The 26,060-nt window shown below is 41.5% G+C and overlaps 1 long non-coding RNA gene across 4 annotated transcripts in view; it reads left to right on the top strand.

The window, feature by feature from the left end:
• LOC125900121 (uncharacterized) overlaps positions 1-26,060 on the top strand; it is a 102,327-nt gene that overhangs the window by 24,988 nt on the left and 51,279 nt on the right. The window contains exon 5 of one of the 4 annotated variants that reach the window (XR_007450807.1): positions 20,470-22,993. The exons of the other annotated variants lie outside the window; for them this stretch is intronic. This is a non-coding gene — a long non-coding RNA (uncharacterized LOC125900121). Of the gene's footprint in view, positions 1-20,469; positions 22,994-26,060 lie in introns of those variants that run through there. 4 annotated transcript variants of the gene reach the window in all.

The following is a 26,060-nucleotide window of genomic DNA, read 5'->3' as shown; positions in this document are numbered from 1 at the left end:
CTACTGGAAACAATGAGAAGCAGCCGCGTACGTTCGGTGTAAGGAGGAATAAACAGTTAACAAGTCATCTGCTGAGTCTGCATTATTATGTGAAAAGAATACTCCGACGATTTGGGATTTATGCCCTTTCACTATCATTTTCATATTGAGACAACATGATCGATATCTTTTTTGTGTCTGCACGTCCAGTGGCTGGGTCTCAGCGGTTAGCATAGCGCTTGTAGGGGGTCAGTACATCTTGCGCGGAGGGATACGCTAGGTCACTCGGTAAAAGCAGACAAAGAGACGACACGGACGATATTACTCACCCGACTGAAAGCTGTCCATCAGCTCCTGCAGGCCTTGGGCGTTTTTTCCAGTTCATCTTAGGAACATGAAAAAAAGTTTCAATCACGCCAGGATTAGTGATTGCTGCAAAGTTTTCATTCCTTGTGATGCACTTTCTGCAGCGGTTTTCGTCCTGATGATATATCTCCCCAACGATGGTAGCACTGAATCCCATTCTGTCCAGCAAAATGGGAGTGGAGGATTCAGCCTCTCTTCTCGCCTGCTCAGCATGCAACACATGGAGTTCCTCATCTGTGTACTCCGGCTCAAACAGGTATGGGTCTGGATCTGTGTCCGCTACAAGAAACTCTTCAAAATCGCATTCAAAGTCGTCCATTGCAGCTACTGTAGTCCAGAGATATCGCTAGGCTAAATAAACAGCTGAGTTTTGTTTACAAGCTACGTCTGTGGCTGTACCTGCTCACCGGATCACAGCGCAGGACGTACCGACCCCCTATAAGCGCAATGCTAACCACTGAGACTCAGCCACTGGATGTACAGACACAAAAAATATATTGATCATGTTGTCTCAACATGAAAATGATAGAGAAAGGGCATAACTCCCAAATCGTCAGAGTATTCTTTTATGTGAAGATACACAATGAAGACATAACATAATCCTAACACAACAAAGTTGTTACCTGCAGCCTTCGCTTGCAAAGCTAACGCTACTAACGTTAAGTCAGTCCAAGTAATTAGTGGAAACATGCTAACATGCTAACGTTACACGCAAATTAGTATTAAAATAAGACCTGTTCATAAATGTTCTGGTGTAGCTCTGAATTTCTTATAAACTGAGGACAACTGCGTGCTGTATATTCGTGTTCATGGTCACAGTCACAGATAATTTTAGATGCTCCTTCGTTATCCGCCATGACAACCAAGTCCTCATAGATACATCTCTGGTAAAACTGTTAGGTCTTATGTGTTCAGCAATGTCCGTTGCGTACTGCTTACTCGAAGAACACTGTAAATGTAACATGGTCAAATACAGCAGTAACAAATGTTTGAAATATTTATTTGTGATGTTTAAGCATTATAATTACACAAAACTTCTGTTAATAGTTAAAACCTGACATGCCAGTTATGTGGAACGTTTGAGACTCAGTTCCTGTACCCCTCCGTTTGTTTTTGTGGGTCCCCACCCCTATATATTATGTCTTCCGCGCTAACCTCTCCCCCTTTGTCACTGCACGATGTGTGAGAGGAGCTGGAGTAGAGAGCATGTCTGACCGACGTTTATGTTACATTTACTCTTCATCAGATTAAACGGAGATCGTCTCCAAAGACATCTTGGTCTGGGCCTCATTAAAACACAACGCAGACAACACTAGCTACCACTGGTTACATAAACACGGCTCCTTCTTCTGTGGTTTAATTGCTGCGGGCTGCTGCTGGTGAGCAGAATCACTTCTGCTTCAAGTGCCGTATTCTGGTTTGCTGACTTCTGCTGTGTGTCCGACCCGAGCGAGGCTACACTAAATAGCCATATAGAGGAAGGCCTTTTTGTCGCTGTTGGGTTCAAATAAATATGCGGATCTTGAAGGGGAGGTGATACGAACTAGGGACAGTTTTATTAATGGTAAAAAGTTCCGCACAGCTGCTTTAAGGTAACATTTTTACTGTAGTGCCTCTGGTGGCGACAGTCTCCAAATCAGTGAACTGAGCACTAGTTTTGCCTTCACACACCAGTTATTGAGCTTGAGTTGTTTTTCTAAAACTGGTCTGAAAGTGACATTTTTGTTTCAGAAAATGCCAAACACTTTCCCTAAAAAGTTTATATTTCTGCCATTTCGACAACTTCCTTTGTCCATAATGATGCCAAACCTATTTTGCTGTCATACTTTTGGAAACCTTAAGCTCAGAATGTCATTCTCTTTTATCATATGAAGTCATTTTAAAAGTTGCATCCACACCACTGGTACAATGAGTGTGTTGCAATGACTTCTTGTTTGTGTGCAAGCCTGTGGGTGCTATATGTGTATGTAAACACACATTTTGCATCTACCTTTTATGGACATATTATGAGATCTAGGCACAGACATGTAAATAGCTGCTCACCCCTCCTACATAGCAGCAAGACACCCAGATTGAAAGAGGTACAAAAGGACTACAAATGACATGTATCTTTGTGTCAGTGAGCCTGTTCATACCTGCTATTAACTCATATTTCAGTGATACGAACACAACTGGACAGCCGAGACACACTGCTGTTCACGCTTGTGTCTATCATATGTCCCCTGCTGACCACTGGTGTTCAGATTATATTACTACATATGTAGGGTGACCATATTTTGATTTCCAAAAAAGAGGACACTTGGCCAGCCACGACATAGCCTACTTAAATGATACTCGCAGTTTACTCAAAGATGCCTTATAATTTTAATATATTTAAAATTTATATGTATGGATAGAAAATTCAGTTATATTGCAAAATAATATCTCTCAAAGACAGACATTCAGATAGGCCCCAATAGGGGACAGATACAAACACTAGAGTGTGGCTACCCGATCCGAGCCCGACGGTACCCGATGGGTCGGGCGGGTTTGGTCAAAAATATAGCTATAAATTGTATTCGGGCTCGGGTCGGATTCGGTCAGCTTTCAGTGAAAATGTAGTGTAAAAATAACTAAAATCCTATTGTCTGTCCTGTTTATTGCTTGGGCACTGTTATTTACGTGACAACACCTGAACATAACGCACAGACACACATTGGCTGTTTGTTTCTACCTCTCCCCTCTCTGGAAGTCTCGGACCTCCAGCCGCCCGCCTCCGCCTTGATTAAACGCTGAAAATAAAATAAGAGGGAGACAGGTTTTTCCTATTTTATCTTATTTTGTTTTATGTCTCCCTCTCCTCTCGCTAGAAGCCTCGGATCTCCCACCTCCCGCTCCCGTCTCAAACACGGAGGTCTCCCTCTCCGCAGCTGAGCACCCACGGCACACGCCCGGCCTGTTAAATAGCCTGTTACCACTGTGTGACACAAACTCAGTGCTTTGGTCATTAAATAATGTCGGGCTCGGTTCGGGTTCAGACAGAAATATGCTGCCCATGCCGCACTCTAACACACACACACACACACACACACACACACAAACTGGAGATATTGCCAGCAGCAGAATTCAATATTTCTTTCTTTATCGGACAAAATGATTCAACACTAAGTCCAACTTGTCATAAAATGTGAAACTTATAGTGTGTCCCCTCATATACAAATGGGTCCTCTGCATTAAAGCCATAGTTGGTAATGTTGGAGAGCTAGCAAGATTTGAAAGCGGCACCTCCTCTAAGCTCCACCACCTGCTCCCCCTCCCGTCAGTGCTCCGTCCAAAGCCACGAGCCCAGACATGCCTGAACACACATCCTGTAGTCAGCAGAGCAGAGGATAGCCAAGTAAAATAACAAATCCCCCCAAAGCAAACAAATAATCACCTGTCCAACAGAAAGACAGCAACCTCTGCATCACTCTTCAGGCCCTTCAGCTCCCTCAGTTGTCTCCACTGTTCAAAAGCTGGACTGCTGTTGATGTCTGGTTTGTCCTCTCACTTTATCCAAAGCCTTTTTCGTGGCAGCCTTTTCTGCCTCTGCCTTTCTCTTCTCAGGCTGTTTAGTGGGGTGAGCCATTACAAGTAACGCTGGAAGTGGTACTTTTGACTGCACTTTCTCTGCCATTGTGCAGCAAACTCCTGCTAACTTGGTATTTCTACTGAGGAGTGCTGAATATTTCCGGCAACAGTGACATGTGATGAGTGTGCGCAGGGAGGAGGGAGAGAGGGACGGAGGGGGGCTCAGGCAATACGAGACATGAAGGCATCTGATTGGTTCTTTCCATTCGCACCGAATGGCAGGCATTGGTCAGAGTTTTTCCAGGCCTGCAGCTGCCACAGAGGTCGGATTTTTTTCATTCCTTTTTCTGAACACTATGTATTGACTACTCTCAGGATGGAAGGACCATTTTACCCAGTATAACAAAAAGTGTTTCTGAACAGGATTACCAACTATGGCTTTAATGATGTAGTCCATGGGAATGCATCAGAGCACAGTAGTATTTACACTAAAAAAGATATGTGGTCAATTGCATCTCACACCACTTCAACAAGTGATTTGAGTGATCACATCACAAAGTGTCTTGGAGGTGGTTTACACTGGTAATTTGTGCTGTCCACTTATTATCTAATCACCCAAAACATATGTTAATACATGTACCACGTATAAACAGGCTCTTTGTGGCAGTTTTGCATCACTTTATGATCATTTTACGTTTTTCTGTGGTGTGTATTGTCTTTTTAATGTCTCTTTGAAGTCATGACTATTAAAATAATTGAACGTTGACCAAACAAACAAACAAAAAAAAGATAAAAAGATTAATAACAAACCGACTTTCCATTTCATGTCATCTTTAAGACTTTTGAAAGAGTGATTAAAGACTTTTTAAAAAACAATTAAGACCTTATTTCCATATTAATGAATACCTTTTAAGAGTTTTTAAGGATCAATTTTCATTAAACAGTAGTTTGAACTGTTAACGTTGTGATCGATACAGTCATGTGATGCAGAAAAGACAGATACAGTAGCTTCAATATAAACAGTCAGCTGGTAATGACATACTTACTATTAATTTAGTAGACTGTGTGCAGTTCATACTGACTGCGTATGTAGTATGCAGTACGTTAGTATGAGATTACTGACACAGCCTATGTGTACCTACAGTATATGTGAGCAGGAAAATAATTGTGCAGGTTATGTACATAACCCCAAATGTAACACATTTGTCTTGAGCATGGTGACTCATTTCAGCCTGCCACTCCTCCAGCTTATCAATTTGAAGAAATGCATGAAGACAAATAAATGAAAAACGATAACTTTGTAGTAGTATTTAAATATATTTTTCTGATTAATATTGCATACACTCAATTCTTAGCTCCCATTCATTCTCAGCAATGTCTGTCACTAAACCATTCGCCTGTTTGGGGTTGTGTCTGTCACCAGGTCTTAAATGATCCAATTTCTGCAGGTCTGAAACATTTCCAGTATTGAGACTACAGTAGGTAGGAGCTCTCACCCCCTGCTACACACCCACATTACCAACACCACCTCCAATCCACTTCTCCACATCTGCTAAGACAGAAAGGAGCCAGACAAGGCCCACCGCCCCATAGAAATTTGGGCTGATACTGGAATTTCACTCAGTCAGATAAAATAAACCAGGCGAGCCTTAGATGCTGGATAAATAAGCAGTACACTTTGGCTTGGGGGAAAACCAGTACTCTCCGTCTCAGTGATGTAACTGATTGTTCCTTTTCCCCACTGATTAAAAGGAGGTTAAAATATACGGGGGTTATTACACTCTACCGGAAAAATACCCCTAATCCCTGGAAAATAATCAGCAAAATGATTTAGATTGGCAAAGACCCACAGAAATAGGAAGAATTTTAGGGGCTCTGTACTTTTTGGTGTGGTAAAACACTGGCCCTGAGGGGCTGAAATCTGAAGAAAAGACTTACTCTCTGTCTAATAATTCACTACATTATGCTTCTATTCATATGGAAATAGTATTATGTTCAGACTTAATGAACTGTAATTAAGAAGCCAGTAACTGCTGTTCTCTGTGTAACTCATTCTGTGAAAGTTAATGAAATCATCAATGTCACCACCACCAAGTCAACACTTTCCAGTTCTTTGGGGAGAAAATCTGAATTTGAGGTTTGCATTGAAGATGTATTGTCTTATCTTTAAGCAAAGATGTGAGGACATCATAAAAACTAAAACAAATCTAGAGAAGTATATTACAATGACTATAAGAGAGTATACTTTAATTACCACAATGAACACAGCAAGGAGTTGTCAATTACATGAGTCCACAAGTGCTGCTGCTGGTTGACAACGCAGTTGGAATTTTGTTTAAACAAGATGCAGAGACTGACTAAAGCCTGCATGATGTGCCCGCATAATGTGCTGCGGCTGACCAGCTAATTGGCTAGCTATCCATCTTGATAACTGACATTATTAGTGTACTTTTCACCAGTGAACGTTTGTTTAGCTGAGATGAAAGACAAGACGTGTGTTTGTGTTTGTAAGTTAGCGAGATGAAAAGGAGACTTAACCACTTATTAGTAACTGCCTTTTTTAAGACATACACAAGCTTCAAAATTGATGAGTGGGGTAGGGTTGGGCGATAATACGATAATAAGGTATCCCATGGTATCTAAACTTAGCAACAGTATCAGTTCCATTACTGTCAGAAAAAAAATCTGCCGTGCATATAGGCCTATAGGGGCCTGATATAATATTAAATACAATATATTTAATGCCTAAATAATGGATGTTAGGCTACATAGGTGCTAGACAATGTGTAGTCTCTATATACACACTCTACATTCAGTGAATGTAGAGTCTGTAGGCAAACCCCGGAGAGCTTGCCTCCGGAAGAAGAGCGGAAGAGCCCTGGTTTCCGGTGCTAGGCTGTTTGTAGTCGACGTGATATTAATCAATCACGTTTGAGCCAGCTGCAGTTGTTGCCAGGCTAAATGGTCGGTGCGGTTAAATGGTTGGTGCGGTGAACTCTGAATCGATCAAAAAAAAAAAAAAAAGGGTCAAAGAAAACTTTATTATCCCCGAGGGGCAATTTGTTGTGCAGTCAGCAATCTCACACATAAAAAAAACCAGACACATATAATGACGGCAGAAGTACAACAACAACAATCAAAGTTAAAGTGCCTTATTTAGGAGGCCAATGGCAGTCAGAACAAAAGAGTTCCTTAGCCTATCCTTAGCCGGCCAGACGGAAGCAACCTGAACTCTCCGTGCAAAGGGTGGCTGGGATCAGCCAGGACTGACTGGGCCCTCTTTAAGATCCCAGCCTGGTACAAAGACGTCAAGTCATTTAATGTTAGGCCTGCAATTTTGCTGCACACTTTAACTATGTTATGAAGCCGGCTTTTGTTTATAAGGGTGATTGACCCATACCAGCTGATAAATGAAAATGTTAAAACAGATTCTAAAAAACAAGAATAAAACATTTTCATAAAAGTGTTGTCCACATTAAAAGCACGAAGTTTCCGATAAAAGTGCATTCTCTGGTGAGCTTTCTTACAGACAGCATCCACCTGGAGATCAAAGGTCAGCTTGTTGTCAAGAATGGTGCCAAGATACTTGTAATGCTGAACACATTCAATCACCTGATCATATATCACCACAGGTGAGACAACTGTAGGGTTCTTCCTAAAATCAACAATCATCTCCTTGGTTTTGGATACGTTAATGTTTAAAAAGGATGACCTGCACCAATTGGAGAATTCTGCCACTACAGGGCCATGATCAGGATCGTCACTATTTAGCAGACTAATGATCACCGAATCATCAGCAAATTTTAAAATGTGTTGCCTCGAATACTGGCTTTGGTACTCATTAGTGTACAACACAAATAAAAGAGGTGAGAGAACGCAGCCTTGGAGGGATCCGGTGGAAGAGATAAGAACATCAGATAAAACACTGTTCAATCTGACACGTTGCGGCCTTTCAGTTAAGAAGTCCACCAGCCAACATATTAGTCCAAGATCAATATTGTGGATGTTCATTAACTTTTCTGCTAAAATGTGAGGTTGTATGCAATTAAAAGCTGAGGAGAAGTCGATAAAAACAAGATGTGCAAACATCTTAGCACCCTCAAGATGAGATAAAATCATGTTGAGGAGGGTGCTAGTTGCGTCAACAACACCTCTACCGGACCTATAAGCAAACTGCAGCGGGTCCAAGTTTTCCTGCACTGAACTTAGAAGCTCATCCTTCACAATCTTCTCAAATGTTTTCATAATGAGAGATGTCAGTGCCACAGGTCTGTAGTCACTTAGTGATTTAGGAGAGTTATTCTTTGGTACAGGCACAATAGTGGAGTCTTTGCAAATGCGAGGAACTTTGTGGAGTTGAAGTGACAAGTTAAAAATAGAACAAAAAACATCTGCCAGCTGTTTGGCACAGTTTTTTAGTAAGCGACCTCCTATACCATCTGGGCCAGGACATTTCCTTTCCTTAATCCCCTGGAAAAGTTTGTGAACCCTCCCACTGTCAAGATGGATACCAGTCTCCTCAGGCACGACATTTTTAAAAACTGACAGTTCCTCACTAAAATCATAAGTATTAAAACGATTGTAAAAAACGTTCAGTTCATTGGAAAAGTCAAAGTCAGATATTCCATTTAGGTTGATGAGGCCCTTCTTGGACTGCATCCCCATCATGGATTTCACTCCCTCCCAAGCAGAGCATGAATTTCCCGTACTGAGCAGCTTTTCCACCTTATTTTTGTAGTTGTATTTAGCAACCTTGAGTTCCTTTTTGACTTGTTTCTGGAGTTCCCTGTATCGGGTGTCATTACCCTGGTTAAAACTGATATTGCGCTGGTTAATTAAGTCTTTGACGGATTTGGAGATCCATGGTTTATTGTTTTTATAAATGGAAATAGATTTCCGTGGGATGACCAGCTCCTCACAAAAAGTAATATACGCTGACACAGTTTCCGTCAATTCATCTAAGTCAACACAAGCTTCTTTGAATAAGTCCCAGTTAGTGCAGCTGTAACAGTCCTGGAGGCATTGCACTGACTCCTCAGACCAGACCGGAACTAAACGTCGTTCCGGCTTGTGCTTCTTCAGGACCGGTTTGTAGGTCGGAACTAAATAAACAACACTGTGATCTGACGCACCAAGTGGAGCTCTGCGAAATGACCTGTATGCTCCTTTTACAGAACCATAACAGAGATCCAGGCATTTCGTGAGACGTGTTGGACAAGTAACATACTGGTAAAAGTTTCCCAGGGACTTCCCCGGTTTACTAAAATCACCCATAACAAGATTTGGTGCGTTTGGCGCGATCCTTTGAAGCCGCTGCACTGTGTCAACCATAACTCGAGTAGCATTATCAGTATCAGCCTTAGGGTGGATATAAACAAGCGTGACAAATACCTGAGGAAAATTCCCTCGGCAAGTAAAAGGGGCGTAGGGACAAGGACAAGAGTTCAATATCAGGAGTGCACACTGTCTCCCTAACAACCACAGTGTTACACCAGTTTTTATTTACATATAGACATAAGCCTCCACCGCGTGATTTGCCAGTCACTGTGGAGTCTCTGTCAAGACGAAATGGTTCTCCAAATCCCTCAATATCCAGGTCGGACTGCAGATCGTGTTCTTTGAGCCACGTTTCAGTCAGGGCAAGGAGACAGGCGCTGTATACTCCGTCAGGAACTTGACATTTGCCCGTAGCTCATCAACTTTGCTGCGGACTGACTGAACATTGGCGAGGATCACGGTGGGAAGAGGTATCCTGCGATGACCAAGTCTCCTTAGCCTCTGGCGCAAGCCTCCACGTCTGCCCCTTTTCCTCACGCCCGTCGGTTTGGATCCAGCCAGATGATCTCAGCGGGAAGGGCTGCCGAGGAATCCACGGTGCCCGCACCAGAGTTGCGGAGAAGCAGGAGGAACTCGTGGCTATACTGGAGAGGCTCCCGGTATTCACAGAGTCCACACAAAAAGTTACATAAAAGCATTAAAAAGATGAGGAGTCCTCTCAGATTAAGGTGAACCATAGTTGCTTCTGTCACACGCAGGTCAGTTAAAAAAAAGGCGCGAGATAAGATAAGAAATAAGATAGAAACCCAGCACACACTCAGCACTCCACCCCACAGTTGCTGCTGCCTGTCGCCATTACCAGCGCCATTCTAGTAGGCTAAGCATTGGTTCAGCATATTTACTTATATATAAACGGAAGTCGGAAACGGAAATTTGCCTCCTCCACCCAAATCAACCGGAATGCCAAAAAATCGGGGGTTTGCCCCCAGAGGCTGTATCACCGTCTGCCGGAAGTCAGACGCCGAATACAGCTGATGGGTTCTGAGAATGGCCTATGTATGGTTGAGTTTTCAATTTAAGACTATTACAATTTAAAATTAAGTTAGTAGGCTATAATGTTTCTCTATAACTGCCCTTAACTGTTGTCGGGAGATGACATTTGATAAAGTTTTTGGATGTGACATCATCACGTGACAGCTTGGACGTGAGAAAGGGAAGAAAAGATGGCAAGCCACGCATCAAGCGAGTTGTGCCCCCCCCCCCAAAAAAACCAAAAAAACCCAACAACTTCATAACCTCAGCAGCAGGTCCAGTGGCCATCAGAGTAAAAGAGGGAGAAGGACAACCCGAATCACCCAGCACAGCATAGGATGCTGCTATAGTTATCATTATAGTTTGTTTTTATTTCATTTTCAATGAGGAGTAGCCTGTTCTGACGGACAGAAAAGTTCAGACTTGGAGAGGGTGAACTTTTCAAACTAAAGGTAGGCTCTAAAAATAAACCAACAAACAGTATTTCACATTGCATTCTCAGGATAGGATTATACAGTATATGCCCATTTTCAGTTATGCCTTGTTATTTATTGTTCTGTTTTTCTTATTTGATGAGCCCTAGTACTGGATGCTGTAGAGCTGTGCTTTTAATTTGATTTATGTTGATAGGTTCTAAAAATAAACCAACAGGCAGTAGCCTGCCCGTTGCGGTCTCAGGATAAGCTGTATAGTTGATATAGGGCTCTGTAGGGCTGTGTTTTAATCTAATTGATTTGTGCTGATTACTGTACTGGAAGTGGACTGTAGCCCACAGACAATTTGGTGTTATTTCATTCTGTTTGGTTGACTACTGCATTTGCACTTTTTAAAAATTTATGAATAAAAGTTGTTAATGTTGTTCATGTTTTGTTGACAATAAAACATGTACAACAATAAAAACCAGTGGAAAGTTGTAATATTGAAATTCAAGGTGTGTTGATGGATTCACATCTTCAACTCATGCATTGAGTAACATTACAAGTAAATTTCTCACCTTAAAAGTTACCAAGTGGTTACATAAGCATCAAAACCCGCCACAACTCAGCCTAACCATTCTCTATTGACCAGTCAACGGACTGCAGTGTTCACAACTCCATCTTTTAGTACCAGATCTGTGTGCTAGGTACCCCAACAGAAGGGGTACCAAAAATGAGGACAGTAAGGAATGATTCTATTGGTACCATCCACAACTTCACAGTGTAAATGGAAAAAATGTGTACTGAACTGAACGGACATGTGCCAGACTGTTTGGTGGAAACAGGGCTTAAAACAGTATATGTAATAAATTCAAAAGACTATGTGCATTTTTCAGTCATTAACAGGGAACCTGGCAGTAGTTGCAACAGTCATTGTCCTGCACAAAATGTACAAGTATTTTCAGAAATTAACTAATTTCTTGTAGTTTATAAGTGGTACCAACAAAACATTATTTGAGCAGTGTCTGTAAAATCAATAAAAAGGCCCACATAACCCCCCCCCCCCCCCCCCACACACACACACACACACACACACAATATTATCTTCATGACTAGTGAAGTTCACAGCCAGTGCCAGTGTCTCCTTTCATCTTCTCCACAGTGAGATGAAGAGAGGAGGAGATGAGAAAGAGTGAGAGATGAAAAGAGCTGCAGAGTTGGACTGAAAAAGGCACTTAAGAGGTATTGCTCCTCATAGTTGGTTTTTTTTTTTGGGGATAAAAAATTTCTTCTGTTTGTTCAAGTCACTTCATCACTCCACACAGCTTCCCAAGCCCATTAAACAAGGCACCACATTAAAGTCATACCAGCTAACAAACCAGTACAAAGAGAGGTCAGATTGCCCCAAACATATCGCTGCCCCCTGTGTTCATCAAACAAGACAAAGGGGTAAAATCAGATAGCTGATAACAAACTCAACACTCAACTTAATCTTACCTTTATTGAGCTTCCTGCCATTTACGTTTATTACAGACTTTTCATTTTCCATGTACTGTTTTGGTGTATCGTCTGGCTTGAGTCATTACAGTCATTGCAGAAAAATTGGTCCACGCTTTTGTTACCTCAAGGCTGGATTATTGTAACTCTCTATTATCAGGTAGCTCTAGTAAGTCCTTAAAAACTCTCCAGCTAATTCAGAATGCAGCAGCACGTGTACTAACAGGAACTAATAAACGCGATCATATCTCTCCTGTTTTAGCTTCTCTGCACTGGCTCCCTGTAAAATCCAGAATTGAATTTAAAATCCTACTGTTAACTTATAAAGCTCTAAATGGTCAAGCTCCATCATATCTTAGAGAGCTCATAGTGCCATATTATCCCACCAGAACACTGCGCTCTGAGAACGCAGGGTTACTCGTGGTCCCTAAAGTCTCCAAAAGTAGATCAGGAGCCAGAGCCTTTAGCTATCAGGCTCCTCTCCTGTGGAATCATCTTCCTGTTACGGTCCGGGAGGCAGACACCGTCTCCACATTTAAGACTAGACTTAAGACTTTCCTCTTTGATAAAGCTTATAGTTAGGGCTGGCTCAGGCTTGTCCTGTACCAGCCCTTAGTTAGGCTGACTTAGGCCTAGTCTGCCGGAGGACCCGTCTATAATACACCGGGCCCCTTCTCTCCTTCTCTCTCTCTCTCTCTCTCGTATCCTATTACTGCATCTAGCTAACCCGGCCATTCTGGATGTCACTAACTCGGCTTCTTCTCTGGAGCCTTTGTGCTCCACTGTCTCTCAGATTAACTCATATCACAGCGGTGCCTGGACAGCGTGACGTGTGTGGTTGTGCTGCTGCCGTGGTCCCGCCAGATGCCTCCTGCTGCTGCTGCCATCATTAGTCATTAGTCATACTTCTTCTGTTATTATACACATATGATTATTGTCACACATGTATACTGCCAGGTATTAATACATACTTTCAACATATTGTACCGCAGTAACCAGAACTATAACTATAATATTATTACTTCCATTAATGTTGTTGTAAGATACTGTCATTACCTGCATATCTCTCTCTCTCTCTCTCTCTCTCTCTCTCTCTCTCTCTCTCCCTGTGTCATATGGATTACTGTTAATTTATCATGTTGATCTGTTCTGTACGACATCTATTGCACGTCTGTCCGTCCTGGAAGAGGGATCCCTCCTCAGTTGCTCTTCCTGAGGTTTCTACCGTTTTTTTCCCCGTTAAAGGGTTTTTTTTGGGGAGTTTTTCCTTATCCGCTGTGAGGGTCTTAAGGACAGAGGGATGTCGTATGCTGTAAAGCCCTGTGAGGCAAATTGTGATTTGTGATATTGGGCTTTATAAATAAAATTGATTGATTGATTGATTACAGAATGGACTACATGTTTGTGGAGTGCAAGGCCATTTACAATGTATGTGGGCAAGATGGTGGATGCTCAAAACAGGATCCAGAGGCTGACTCAGGGACAGTGTTCTTACAATGCAGCCAGTCTGCAAATAGGATGCTCATCTTGGTATTATTATTGTCCACTATTAAACCTCTTTAGTGTGTTCTACAGTACACTCAATGCATTTCTTTAAAATATGTCCTTCAGCCTTTAAGGTTCAACCCTGAAGGGTTATTGAACACGGGGCTAAACATGCTATGGGAAAAAAAGCACAAGATGTTTTACCAACATAATTCATCAGTCATGTTTGATGCTGCGAGAAAATGAACAAGGACAATGAAGAGAGTAATTACACAAACACTCTCAATGCAGTCATGACGTATACCTGCAGGTCTCCTGCATTCCCAGGAGCACTCACTTCAGGTCTGTCTCTTCAAATAAGGACTGAGGGAAAGAAAAAGGCCAAGTGATGGAGTCATCAGATGTGCTAAATTCTAAGGCAAAAATGTAGCCTATATTTCCCCAAAGAAAAGTGTAGCCTACTTCCAACAAACAGTGTTTTTAGAAGATTGTTACAAAGTGACTGCTAGTCACCTACTGATTTATAATAGACAGATTAATAGATAGAAACACCCCTCTCCAGTCCAGCTGCTTACTGACTATACTTATTCAATGTTCAGAGCAAAAGCTACATTTCTTTTCTTTTTGTTGTGGTAGCTAGAGTCTACAGTTCACCAATTTCCATGGCAGGAATTTTGCCTCCTTCATGTAAACTACCATGATATTTTACACAACAAACATACCCATGTTTATTTCCAGTTTTTGTCACTCCCCATGGTGTTCGATGTTGATGGCACAGGCACCCTTTAGTGTGTTTATGCACAAGGCTTTCATTTAAAGCCAATATAAACCCATCCACGGCTATACATGACACGAGAGCCGCTGACGTAGTATAAAGAGCAAAAAATCCAGGTAGGCTGGGAGGGGGTGGAGATGGATTAATTATTAAACAAAACAGGACTTTCACCCAGGAGACAGCAGTTTGTATCCCGTGGGATGCCAAATGTCAGTGTTGTCTTAACATAATGTCACATACTTCACCTATGGTCGTTCCGCACTTGTGTCACTCATGACATATTTGAGTCACTCCATGAGACTTGACGATGCGTGCCTCGTACCTTTTTAAGTGTATTTTATCTATTGTGTCACCAAAAATCTATTTTTAAAAATGTTTTAAATCAGTTGAAAAGTCCTTTTTAATAAATTCCAAAAAAAAACATTATACAAACTTTATATCAGATAGTATCTTGTTTTATTTAAGTTAACACCCACCCACCATTTTGTCATGTTCTTCATAGTTTTCAATAAAAATGTGTTAGGGTATGACAGATAAAATTAGAAAAAGGTCCATATATATGTTGGGATTCACTGGACCACAGATGATTTATCATTTGTTAAGCTCTAAACTAGACATGAGAATACTTTTCCTCTGGGTCTTGCTATTTGAAATGGTGGCCAAGACCACATGTTCTTTGATCATCCAACCAAGGACAGGCATTTGGCACTCTTCTCCACAGGATGTCTCACTGTCACCCCTTAGGGAAAGACCCCTTTTCAAACTTGATTGGGCACTACTGTCAAAGTGACATGTGACTTTGTGATGTCACCAAGCCAAATTAGGGAGATGTTTCTACTCTCCATCCCTCTCTTTCTCCTGAGCCTCTTTGTCCTAGACCTTGACCGAGGTAGGACGTAGGCAGGAGGACATACTACGTCCTTCCCCCGTTTTTGACCTTTGAATGCTCACAGAAGGGCCTACAGCTTCGCTCTCAATATGGGCTGCTTCTAGCAGACACAGAACCTGAAGACCAGACAAGTTAGTGTGCCAAACACAAGGTTTGCAACTAACTTTCCAGCAACAAGGAGAACCAAACTGAGTTAGCACCTGATTTCTAACTCTGCAAGGATCCCGAGCAACTGGTCTCCTCGGATCTACACCTTTGAAACAAGGACACAGCAAGGACTGCATCTGGAACCACAGTTTTTTCCAGCCCCTAACTGCCAGCTAACAACAGCAGCACAAAACAACTCTTCCCTCCATTCAAGGATTCGTTATGTAACAACTGGGCATAGCATTATAACAGTTGTACAGGCTACGAAAGACTGTTTAATGTTGTCGATTGTGATTTAATGCTGGTCAATGAGTTATTGTTGTGATTGTTAGGTTATTGGTTAGTTGGCTTTATCAAAGCTAAGTGATGTTAGTTTGCTAATGCTTAACAAAGAGTAGTTTATGCAACTAAACACCCTCTGTACTAACACAGACCCTTTTGCAACACATCACATTCACACACTCACTCACACATTGGCTTTCAACATAGCTAAACCCAAAGAGGGAACTCAAAGTTTCTGCTTCCATACTTGTGCTTTTGTTTTTTCGGTTTTTGGATTCTTTGTTTTTTTCACGTCTCCAAGGTGAACAAAGTATTAAAGAATTACAGCTAACACGGGGAGAGTAACCGATACACATATTTTCATTTTAGGGCTGAAGTATTGCTTTTAAGCTGAGTGTTTGCACATGTGCTAGTGCGTGCATGTGTGTGCGTGTGTGTGTGTGTTCGCATGTGTTTGCGTATGTGTGTGGGGGGCCACGGCCCGGAAGCATTTTAGTTCATATTTTTTTCACTGGTTTCTCAGCAAGAAGTTGATCCATTGTTTTTATGAAGACCTCCTTCTCCACGGTATGCACGGCACAGTGCACAATGCTCGGCAGAGGAGTTGTAAAGACAAATAATGATACACAGCATTTAGACCTATTTTTGTCTAAAAAAGCACTCTTACAGGTTGGAAAAGTACACTAGAAAAACTATGGTTCACAATAGGTGGGAGTAGATGAAATAAAGACTGTGGAAACTGTCTGATGCCAAAGAATAAAGCATTTTCTTTTTCTTTTTTTCTTTTTTTTCTCGGTAGCGCTCAATCTGTAATAACACTTGAAAGCAAAAATGACACAACAGGCTTGCTAAAGCAGCTACTAAGAGCACCAAGCTTGAAACACATTGCAATAGAATAGCTGCTTCACCAAGTGCCATTGTGTCATTTTTTGCTCTCAAGTGCTATTCAGGATTGAGAACACATTGTACTGACAAAAACTGCAAGACCCACCTGGACAGTTCATTCTTCCATTCACTGGAGAACACAAAATGCAGATAGTTGTAGCCCAACAGTTAAAATAAATTGTGTTTCATATATCTCCATGCACTCACCAATTTCTGCGATGGGACCTGTTTTCTTGACAGTACTCCTTAATGGTGTCAACAACACTGTAAAGTGTTCTGCAAAGAAAGCGGACTTGGTCACAATGTCCGTGTTCATGAATTTTACAAAAAGTTCCATTTTGATATAAATGTTTCCTGAGAGGAGTATATATGTGGCCAGCATTAAGTCCCCTGCCTGAATGGCAAGATTGACAATGGGCTGGGGGTTCCACCTCCAAAGGTGGTGACCTTGCAAACACACCTGTAAAGGACAGTAACAGACAAACTAAAATCATGCATAAACACACTATACTGTGTAAGTAAACATGGTTTAACAAGGTTTTAAAAGCACTGAAAAAAACAAAATAAAATGGCTTCATCACCATTTCAAAAGTGATTGCAGTTCCCTATGACTGAATGATGACCTCAAAGGGTTGAACAGCATCACATTTAACTCTCACACAGGCTGTTCTCACAAATTTTTTCTTATGTTTTCCTACGGAAAGCAATGCCCCTGAATTTATACATATCCCATATGTTTTGAAAGGCTGCAATCATGTGACCAATGCGCTGATGGCAGTAAACAAATGTTGGGAAGAGGAGGAGCTAAATATGATCATTGGCAATAATTCATAATTATTAATATTAATTATGGATTATTAAAATATCTGATTAATTAATTAATAACTAATTAATTATTACATAAGCATAATAATCAAATTAGCTTACAGCGGGGCACCACCGGGAAAACCGGACCAATGATCAGATGTAAATTCAGTCTCAAGAGTGTTCACTTAGGAAGCTAATTCTAGGGAGATATCAGCAACTATAAGATGAACAGGAAGGAGTGGAGCTCAGGCACTGACTTTGTATACTGTGATGAAGCTGGTTGTCAATGAAAAACCAAAGCCTCTCTTTGCAGTATAACAGGGTTTATTCACACTGATGACATTAATTTACAACCAACATCAACATTGCTCTAATCAACCAGCAAGCATCAAGAAGGGTGTGTGTGTGTGTGTGTGTGTGTGTGTGTGTGTGTGTGTGGGAGAAAGTGGGTGAGTGAGCGAGAGGGAGAGGCGTGTGAGTGTAGCAAGATGGCGGCTGTGACGCTGCAAGCTACGTCACGCGATGGCGGCTCGCCAAGAAAGCATGCGACTCAAAAAAAAGGAGGGGAGCCGGTAGAGAGGGAAGTTCAAATTGCTTGGCTCCAAGTGTAGGTTAGTGGAAGAGAGGAAGAGAGAAAGGGAAGCACTCAGAAGTGTGGTCATGCAGGCGGTATTGAGATGCAGTAACCCGTCTGTGTTACGCAGAGACGCGCTCGGCTCAGCTGGTGAGCGGCGTGAATCTGGACATTGAACCAACACAGCCTAAGTACTGATCAATCCCGCGTGCGGGGCGACACAATAGCGGTCCGACGAGGTCGGATCACTACGTATTACAAGCAGACACAAACGGGCAGGAGAATAACAGACAGCAGCAACACAGGCAATATTTTTTACAATATCAATTCAGCCAAAATCGGACGCGGCGGTCCGTATCAACAAGCCCTTACAAACTTAAAAAGAAAACACACACTAACTACTATCTGCCCAGAGCTAAAGCCTCTTACTGTTGCAGAAGGTGGAGTGATGTGTCAGTCGTTCCTCGTGCGTCCTTTGTTATGGCAGAGGTGAAGTGGTTAGCGTCTCACAGCGGCTAACGGGTCCTCGGCGAGGGGGCAAGTCTCTGGCGAGGCGAGTTAATTCCGGCTCGTAGCGGGGAATCACTCGGGGAAAGAAGGGGGTCCTTGTCCTTCTTCTTGAAGCAGGCAGTCCTTGTTATCTACCAAACTTCGCATCCGCGGGCATCCGGGTGAGAGGGTCAATCCGTGGTCTCGTACCGGGCTGCTCTGTGTTCCTCGGCGCACAGAGTGAGGGAGAGGAGAGGAGATCAGCTCGACCAGCGAGGGAAATCTGTAGGCCTAAAACGCGTCTAACTGTGCACAGTAATTACTCTCTCTAAAGCGTTCGCCACGTGGGACGAGTTGCTAAGCTTTAGGAACAGTTGTGGGTACTTCTATTAGCTATGAGGATCACAGCCAGAAGCGTTTCCCTCAGGTACGCTCTGTGATGATATACCCCGGCGTGACGTCACCGGTGCGGGGTTGGCCGTGGCGGATTTCACCCAATGGGAGCTGTGTATTTCAAGGGACCTCTGCTGGTCAGCTGGGGTGCTGTGTTGGGGTTGAATCAGCTGATTCACACAGAGAAAGGGGGTTGATTGATTCCTTTGTTCTTTTGGGCGCCAACATGTGGTCTCAGGCTTCGATTGTTACATGTAGGCCCAAAAGTTTATGGATAAAGTGTAGGCCTTTGTTAGAAATCCTTGTACGGCACAACACAAAGAAGCAGTCCCGGGTGCTTGTAAGAAAAGCAGGTTGGGGTGGTGAATGGGTCACAAAAACCCATGCTTTCACACAGGACTTTGCCCAAGAGTTAAGTTTGGATCTGTGCCAAATTAGACTGAACTTTGAGTCATTTTAAGGTACATCCTCACCATGTTTTCCTAAACCTAACCTCCTAACTTTACGTTAAGGACGCAATGTCATTAGTGGAGAGCAAATTCGTAGGATATCACGTTGCTCTCACTACGTATTCTCATACAACACTTCATATGATATCCTCCAAAAATACAAAGACAACAGTTTGTGTGATATCCTATGAATTAGTGCCCCAGGAATGAGGTCACATCATTAACGCAAAGTTGAGTAATTAACGTGAAGTTACGGAGCTTAGGTTTAGGCAAGTAAAGTTACTGTGGTAAGGTTTAGGGGGAAAAATATGGTGAAGATGTACCTTAAAATGACTCAGAGTTCACTTTCATTCAGATTTGAACACCTGTCTCCAGGGAGGAAGTCCTGTGTTTTGTAGCTCCCTCCACCACCCCACCCTGCTCTTAAGTGGATCGTTTTCTTTACTCCTGATAACACATTGGTCACATGATCTCAGCTTTCCAAAATATGTGGGTTTTCGAATTACTGCCTCATCATTACGTGAGATATGTACAAATTTGGTGCATTCATTTTCCTAGGATAATGTGCAAACAGTGCATTAGAACAGCCTGTTGATTTACACCCTCTAAATCCCCATTTAACCACAACACAGAAGTCTCAGTGGTAAGACACATATTCTGTTTCCCAGTAAAACTATGTTTTCTAAGCTGTCACTACATTTTGTCATCATGCCATGATATTAGCCAATGTCACTTTCTGTATTTGGCTGCCTCCACTGTCAGCAGGCTGTGAAATGGTAATAATTACTTTGTAATGCTGAAACGAATTAGGTGGGGCTATTAGCATTACTAGCAAATTAGACATCCCATGAAAGTACTGTGTGCGCCTATCTGCAATCTGCCACCAACTGAGTCATTCTGCCTTTAGCTTTGAGTGACACTGACAGTGATTTCAGTTGGACAGAATACAGATAGTCCATCTGTGGTGTGTCTAATAAACCTGCTTCGGAAGCCGAAAGTAGCCCCCTGACACATTACGTGTGTCTAACTGTGTGTGGGGATGTACATGTGGATATTTAATGTGTGTGTTCCAGACTGTGCATATTTGTCTGCATGTGTGACCTGATTTTCAATCTGTTCATGGATTTTTTTTGTCTTTATCTTTTCTTTTTTCCCTGCCCATATATGAATACACACAGTCCACTGTACATGCTGATGAATACCCAAACCCTCCCTAAGGGACGGAGTGGCGCATCTGGTTAACAAGCTCTGTCCTCAGCCAGAGCCTTAGCGGTGGGCTGTGGTCACAGGCCTTCCAGATGGACCCTGGTGCTGGATGAGTGATGCTTCATAGCTGGCCTGGGTTCTGCTAAGGCCCCCTCTTAGCCAACTCTTATCACAGCCCAGACAAGGTCCAGGACCAGAGGGAACCATGTTTTTCCTCTTGTAAAGAAAATGTGTCTATTGCTTCCCCCACAGGTTCTTTGTCTCTGTAGATTTGTAATGTGTATATATGTATTAACGTGATTATTTAAAAGAAGTTATGTCTTTACACATATCATCCACTTCACAAACACCTCATCCATTGCTACCTGTCTGTGCAAATTTATTTATGCTTATTGCTTAAGCTGCAACCTAGTGGCTTGACCCACTATGCTGGCATGCTAATTGTGCAGAACCACTGAGGCAGAATATATGCAATGTCAGACTAAAAATGGAAACATAGCGAAACAAGTTGAAAATTATTTCTGTTACCAGGAAAATCTTTTACTCTTTACTCATGAAAAAAATAATGTTTCATAAGCAAGTGCTGTTTTTAACAGAGGCTTAACTAGTACCTATCTGCCCTCAAACACAGCTGTAAGACCTAATATATATTTAGATTGCATCTCCCCGATTTCTCTTCAAGAATTGACCGCAGTGATTTCTTCATCTACATCATCAACCTGTCTCTTAGACCCCATCACTAGGTTACTTAATAAGGAAGTCTTACCTTTAGTTAACACTCATATTAGATATGATCAATATATCCTTATTAACAGGCTATGTACCACAGTCTTTTAAGGTAGCTGTAATGAAACCTCTACTTAAAAAGTCCACCCTGGATCCAGAGGTGTTAGCCAACTATAGACCAATATCTAATCTTCCCTTTATGTCAAAGATCCTTGAGAAAGTAGTCGCAGACCAGCTGTGTGATTTTCTCCAAGATAATAATTTATTTGAGGAATTTCAGTCTTGATTTAGAGTGCATCATAGCACTGAGACAGCACTAGTTAAAATTACAAATGATCTTCTGATTGCTTCAGACAAAGGACTCGTCTCTGTACTTGTTTTATTAGATCTTAGTGCGGCGTTTGACACAATTGACCATCAAATTCTGCTACAGAGACTGGAAGACTTAATTGGCCTTAAAAGTTCTGCACTAAGCTGGTTTAAATCTTATTTATCTGATCGTTTTCAGTTTGTTCACGTTCATAATGAATCGTCCTTACGTACCAAAGTTTGTTTTGGAGTTCCACAAGGTTCTGTGCTCGGACCAATCCTATTTACTCTATATATGCTTCCTTTAGGTAACATCATCAGAAATCACTGTAAATTTCCATTGTTATGCAGATGATACACAGTTGTATTTGTTGTTGTATTTTTGAAGCCAGAAGAAAGTAATCAATTAACTAAACTTCATAATTGCCTAAAAGACATAAAAACCTGGATGAGCACCAATTTCCTTATGTTAAATTCAGACAAAACTGAAGTTATTGTTCTTGGCCCCAAACACCTCAGAGACTCTTTATCTGATGACATAGTTTCTCTGGATGGCATTGCTCTGGCCTCTAGCACTACCGTAAGAAACCTCGGAGTAATATTTGATCAAGATTTGTCTTTTAATTTTCATTTAAAACAAACCTCACGGACTGCATTTTTTCATCTGTGTAATATTGTGAAAATTAGGCCTATCCTGACCCGAAAAGATGCAGAAAAATTGGTCCACGCTTTTGTTACCTCAAGGCTGGATTACTGTAACTCTCTGTTATCAGGTAGCTCTAGTAAGTCCTTAAAAACTCTCCAGCTAATTCAGAATGTAACTTATATCGCAGCGGTGCCTGGATAGTGTGACGCGTGTGGTTGTGCTGCTGCCGTGGTTCTGCCAGATGCCTCCTACTGCTGCTGTTATCATTAGTCATACTTCTACTGTTATTATACACATATGATTATTGTCACATATGTATACTATCAGATATTAATATAATATAATATGTTGAAAGTATATAACTATAATATTATTACTTTCATTAATGTTGTTGTAAGCTACTGTCATTACCATCTGTCCTACATCTCTCTCTCTGTCTATCTGTCTCTGTCTCTCTCTCTGTCTCATTGTGTCATACGGATTACTGTTAATTTATTATGCTGATCTGTTCTGTACGACATCTATTGCACGTCTGTCCATCCTGGAAGAGGGATCCCTCCTCAGTTGCTCTTCCTGAGGTTTCTACCATTTTTTCCCCCGTTAAAGGTTTTTTTGGGGGAGTTTTCCTTATCCGCTGTGAGGGTCATAAGGACAGAGGGATGTCGTATGCTGTAAAGCCCTGTGAGGCAAATTGTGATTTGTGATATTGGGCTTTATAAATAAAACTGATTGATTGATTAACTGCTGGGCACAAGATAACTCCTACTTTACTGAAAAGTCCATTGCCACTGTGTGTGACCTGTAGGTATCATGTTTCCACATCACATTTCTATTTGCATATTCGACCGTGATTGGCTCCAAACTAGTTGAAATGTCACAGAATGTCACAGAACTCTCTCTTCAGCAGGTGAATATGAAAACAGTCTTCTAGTGGCAAACTCTGCACAGTGAAGGTCACACATCCAAATTAAGTAACAATAAGCAAAACAGTTTTGAGTGGAGAGGAACTTTAAGGACTGTAAAGGCACAAAGCTCCTTACTGTTTACCAAAATTTTAATGTGAAGAAATTTCAGCAGTTGAATAAACCATTCCAAATTTCCCCTCATGTGAGGTCACAAGTAGAGAAAAAAGGTGGTTGTTTTTAACTTCCTTTGTTGTTTATTTATTTTTTGAATAAACATGCTCATATATGCATTCCTACGTATTTTCCTATACATGCATACATATAGTTAAAAAGAAGTCACAGATGTCATACGTTGCACAGTGTTAAATATCAGTCATGGGTTTGTCTTGTTGAAATAGGGTTACTGTATCAGAACATATTCACCTTTCCTCTCAATGACAATTTATTTTACTCTTAAATGTAAATGTTGCGTCACATCTTTTAACAAAGTTAAGTGGGCTGGTGGGTTTTCAGTGTATCATGTCATATTGGTATTTGACATCTCTGGGAACTGGACCCAAAGGGAAGCTGTCTATAGGAACCCATCCTTACAGGACAGATTTCTTGCATCTTAGTACCCAATAAACTAACTATATTCACAAAAGACCATTGCTGATTACTGCTGTCAGGTGACAGAGTGGATGTTTGAATGTAGCTGCAGAACACCTGAACTTGGATGCCCACTTTAGAGATGTTCGGGCAATGTAGGACTGTATCACTGTGAAAAGCTCCCCTCTTGTTAACATGGTTTGGACATTTTGTGTGTGTGTGTGTGTGTGTGTGTGTGTGTGCATGTGCATTATCATAAACACAGCTCATCAAGCTTTCATGTGGAAGGAGTTCATTAGTGCTTACTGCTGATGATTTGTTGGTACTAATTATGAGGATGATCACATTCACCCATCTGTGTGCATTTGATATCTAAAAACCTGAGAATGTGTATGATGTCCATAAACAGACTCAGTGGGGATGAATAATGTGACACTATTTTTGCCAAGAGATCTGGATGTATTTCTGTAGTTTTGAAAAATACAGCATAATTTATAGTCAATTTCATCTTTAAAGGTTTGAATTATGTTGGGGCCAAATTAAATATTGTTGCGTGAGGGGTTTTCTGGTGACAGGGTTGGTGCCCCCTGTTTCTGCATTAACCAGAATGGAAATGTAATGGAAGACTTAGCCTACAGCTAACTGTGTTGTTACAATCAACAGAAGCTTTTTAGCTAATGTCTTTGGATCAACGAACATGCACGTCCACCACCAGGAAGAAAATGTGCACTGCTAATGTCAGTTAGTTGGATAGCTCATTAGTAATGTCAACATTGCTCCAATCTTGGAACCCATCTTCTATCGTACGATGATGATAAAGCATCTATTTCTATTTAGACAATAACCAATGGACTCTGAGATAGCATTCCAGCCAATGCATTCTGCCTGTTTTGCTCTTCTAATGGACTGTTTACCTGCAGACAACCAAAGCCTACCAAAACACAGTTGGCAAATATTACTCAGACTGAAAACAAAATTTTGTTCTGATGCCCACAGATATCTGTTTATGGAGATCACCACTAATCAGTTTAGATGTTAAATATTGTGCATCTCATTCTCCAGCATCACTGCTAACAAAATGCTCTCTGTACTTGACTCATCTTGTCACATGATGAGAAGCTTGACATTGGGTAAGATCAACATACATATTACCCTGCAATAATCACTGCATACCTGCACATGACAAAAAATACTAAAGAAATGAAGAAATTATTAATTTAACAATTTTAATAGTTGATTATTGTTATAGAATAACCATATCATTTTGTTAAAGAAGCTATTGATTATTTTACAAAAAAAAAAAAACCTGAAGAAAATAAACATGACAGATATGGGTATGCCTTTTTCAGGGGCTTATATAGCAAATGGCACGATTTTGATTTTGATTTAATCAGAGGCATGTATTCAAGGTGGCAATCACTCATAAGGGCCCATTCTCCACCGAAACACATTGTAGGAGAGCCCACTCTCTATGGGCCCACCACCTCATGAGCCCCTGTGCAGCTGCACTGCCTGTGCTGTCTATATTTACGTCCCTGCATGTAAGCTGCATTTATTAGTAGCCTACAAGTACGTTTGCATTTAGTCTTGTGCTCCTGCTGCTTTATTGAACACAAAAACTGGCCTCCCACTCGGATTTCTAAAGAGGAAAAAAAAGCATTTAGCTTCAAAGTATCTTTAAGTTTTTGATTCATTTAGGTAGTACATTAATTAGTTTAGGTACAATAAATGCATTGCATGAAAATTTGGCATGATGTTAAATATAAAAGTTGAAGCTTAATTGTAGTTTCAGTAGTAGTTAGGTAGTTAAGCTAGGCCAAATGTAACATGGTTCCAGTTCCATGCTGCATGCATAGGAATGAGATCAGTGTCAGACTTCTTGACATAATCCTGGAATTGCTCCTTAAAATACTGTTTTACTGTTTTCTGCATATTTCTTGAGCTCATTTTAGGCTATCCAACAACTGAAGTCCTCCTTTGCCAGCTTGTTGAGCAAAAATGCTTTAAGGCAGTTTTGGAAAATGTCAGCAACACTCGTGTTGCATCCTCACTGCACTCAAGCAGGAGTATGGTGTAAGAGGTTGGGGTTTGGTGTGTTGGGGGTTGTCTTGAGAGAGTACAGAACCTGTTAAAATGGACAAGCACTTGGCACCTTTTCCCCCAGAGAGGCTACAATGGCCACAGCCCAATCACTGTCTGCTGAGGCGCTGGATCCTGTTGGCTCATACAACGAAATCCACAATCTCCCCCCTTCTGCCTGCCTCTCCCACCCTGGTCTGCCTGTAGACACACGCTGCCAAGCCAAACACTCACTGATGAAAAACAAATACAACGCCGTCAGCCTCACTACCTCACAGGCTGCAAATGACTTGGGGAATTTAAACTCGTA

Source organism: Epinephelus fuscoguttatus, linkage group LG13, assembly GCF_011397635.1.
Source record: "Epinephelus fuscoguttatus linkage group LG13, E.fuscoguttatus.final_Chr_v1".
In the NCBI taxonomy this organism is placed as follows: Eukaryota; Metazoa; Chordata; class Actinopteri; order Perciformes; family Serranidae; genus Epinephelus; species Epinephelus fuscoguttatus.
Note: the sequence above shows the minus strand (reverse complement) of the source record. Positions and strands in the feature narration are given on the sequence as shown.